This window comes from Silene latifolia, chromosome Y (genome assembly GCF_048544455.1).
Source record: "Silene latifolia isolate original U9 population chromosome Y, ASM4854445v1, whole genome shotgun sequence".
In the NCBI taxonomy this organism is placed as follows: domain Eukaryota; kingdom Viridiplantae; phylum Streptophyta; class Magnoliopsida; order Caryophyllales; family Caryophyllaceae; genus Silene; species Silene latifolia.
Genome location: NC_133538.1, coordinates 440,549,924 through 440,553,005, shown reverse-complemented (window position 1 = coordinate 440,553,005; position 3,082 = coordinate 440,549,924). Strand labels below are relative to the sequence as shown.

Sequence of the window (3,082 nt, the reverse complement as noted above, 5' to 3'; positions counted from 1 at the left end):
ACTTTGCATATTTGATACTTGTGTTTGCAAAGTATTTATCTGCATGTAAGACAAAAATTCAACAAATTGGTTATGCTTAAAGTAAAATAATTTTCAAATAATAAATATTTTGAGACGGTCTTATTCTATGTTTACATAATAAATTACCGTCTCTTTGAGACGCTCTACTTCATCGGCAACTTTTTAGGAGCCTTCCCAAAATACTCGGTTATGCATATGCCATCGGGAACCCCTCGCACACGGCCACCATGTTCAGGTTTGCCGATTGCCTTAGCTAGTATATCTTCTCGTCCCTTAGGCTTAAATGTACCTGCCTCCACCTCTTTTTCTAGTTCTTTCTACACCCATTCATAATATTATATTATTTAAATACGTATATAGTTGTGTCAATTCCTAGAAATTAATAATTTTTGTTTTAAAAATTGAAGAACTTACAATTTTCGTAGCCACTTCCTTGTAATATTCGGTCAGGTCTCCGTTATTAGGCGTGTGACCCCTTAGCCAAGTTAAGTGCCGGTCAACTTCCTCCAATATCACTCCATTTTTGGCAAAGTCTTTTTTCTACAAAAAAAAAAATTAAGAATGTCAAGAGTATAGTAAAACCTCCAGATTTAAATAAATATAAATTATAAAGGTATGTCTAGGTGTATGTACTTACGATTTTAACTTCAATCCCACGGTAACCTGCTCGAGAGCCAACGGACCTTGTCCTATTCATACAAGCATTCTTCTTGTTGTTTGCACTTATTTCCTTACATTTTACAACATATAAAGTAGTTAGAATAATTATATATAGTAAGCAGAAAGGCAAAGATACTGAGAAAGCACCGTGTTCTTTAGAAACAAACAAGCAGTTCATTGCAATTACAAGAAAAGATGAAATTTGGACAAAAGCAAAGATACTGAAAACGGTGTGTGGTGTTGGAGAAATTTAATTAACCTGCTCATACACTCCTTCAACGAACAAAATTGTATATAGCCGGTCTTTGGTCCTGACCGGGTTTTACCAGATTACCGGTATGCAACATACCAGGGACCTGAAAACAGATAATCCAAAACCAAAGACTGCTTTGGGTAAGCTACAAGTCTGGATCGGCCGGACCGAACTTCACAGATCGATCCGGCTAGCCAGTCAGTGCCTAGTGTTAATCAGTTCAAACATAATAAGTGAATATTACCTTAAATGCCTGAGTAGTGTGAGATGCCACAAACACATTTTAATCCTCAGGTGTTATTGAGTCATACTTTTTTTGTTGGTGGTGTCCTCTGTATTGCGCCTGTCTCGTTGTATAGCCACTTACGGACTAAGGTGCATTTCCACTTTCTCCATAAATTCCCAGCCTTTATGAGACACCAATCATAACGGTCTGCGATAACGGTGAAAGCGCCCTACACAAATGACAAAGTTTGTCACCAGAGCCTAGTAATTTATACTCCCTCCCATTCAAAATAAACCTCCCTATTTCCTTTTCCGTCTATTCACAATAACCTCCCTATTTCCTTCTTTGGTAAGTGTTTGTGTGGTCCAAATTTAATTGTATGGTGGGGTAGTGTATTTGTGTGGTTCAAATTTAATTATATGGTGGGGTAGTGTGTTTTCTTAATATTTGTGCCAAAATGAAATGGGAGGTTTATTGTGAATGGGAGGGAGTATATCAAAAGCGCCCTACACAAAGGCTCTGGCTTGGCACAAACACAATAAGGAGAAGTTATGTGATGGCAAGTTACTACCTCTGTACAAGCTTACCATGATGAATTTGATGTCATGAAACCGAGTATGTGATGGCAAGTTACTCTATTTAAGCTAAATGAAGTAAACAAAGACACCAGCAACAAACACAATAAGGAGAAGTTATCCTTATGTTGCCTTCCGTCTGACGTGACTTATACGCAACCATACATAACAATTGTGATAATAGATTTACCTCTAATTTTGTATCACGTGTGATAACTTCCTCAAGGGAGTATCAGCTTTATAAACCAATTAATATCCTGTGGGTAATTCGGTACCACCAACCTCTAACAACCAGAGCATACTTCATTAGCCAAATCCATATGTGGAGTTTTCACTGTCAAGAACCGTGCTTAAGCTGTTAAACTTTGTCACATACATAACATATTTAGAAAAAAGGGCAAACAGATGAACTTAAGGACAAGAGTTGAACTCTCATTCTAATAATTTCAGCATAAAATTCAACTGCACGCAGATGATACTCTATGTAGCAAGTCTTGTGTATCACCAGATGAAAAATTACCTGACAAACAACTGCTGCACAGAAACAGATTGCATGCTGCTGCACAAAATTACTTGATTTTGCTTACCATTTCAGTATTGCATAAAATAGATTGCATGCTGTGGCTGCCCTTACTCCTTAAATCTTAATTTGTTACACTAAGGGAATGGTAGAAAAAAAGTCTGAGCTATTATATATAAACTTTTTACTAGGAGTATATCAGTCTTCAGCTAACTGTTAAAAATGATATGCGACTTTCAATTAATCCTAATGAAACTTTAAATGCTCTTGGTTTTTGACACTTACTATTTTATGCATAGAATAACCAAGCCAATTATCAGATAACCAAGACAATTATTGACCGTGATACTATCCAAAATTTCTTGCTTCGTGACATCATCCACATGGTCCCACATTTCCACTGCGCAACTAACATGCCTCCGAGTAGTAACGCCAACCCACCGCTAAACTTCCCAACGTGCGTTCGTAGGCAATCTATGCACTTTATCCCACTCTAATTCAATTGGTTTCTTCTCCTTAAGTGCTTTTGAAACTAAGGCCAACACTGTTCGACCCCTCTCCTTAGACCTTCTCTTCCTCTTCTTGCCGAGTCATCGAGTTAGTATTCGAGTTCCTTTACACCTCTGTGAGCCCATCGATCAACCTGGCCTGCATTAACAAATTACACACTCATCAAACTCTGTAAATATATCAACATAAATAAGACGTAAATATATCAAATTCTGTAAATATATCAACATAAATATATCAAAAGCTTCTGAGACAGCAGGTTAAAATAAGGGGTTGGGGGTAAAGTGGCTCAGTTATGCAGGTAGGTAGGTAAGTAG

The 3,082-nt window shown here is 37.3% G+C and overlaps 1 long non-coding RNA gene across 1 annotated transcript; it reads right to left on the bottom strand.

Moving 5' to 3' along the window:
• Positions 1–231: 231 nt before the first annotated feature.
• Positions 232–741, bottom strand: LOC141626869 (uncharacterized). Its single transcript, XR_012536446.1, has 3 exons — positions 659–741; positions 436–561; positions 232–338 (listed from the first exon to the last, which is right to left on the bottom strand). It is a non-coding gene; the product is annotated as an uncharacterized LOC141626869 (long non-coding RNA).
• Positions 742–3,082: the final 2,341 nt, after the last annotated feature.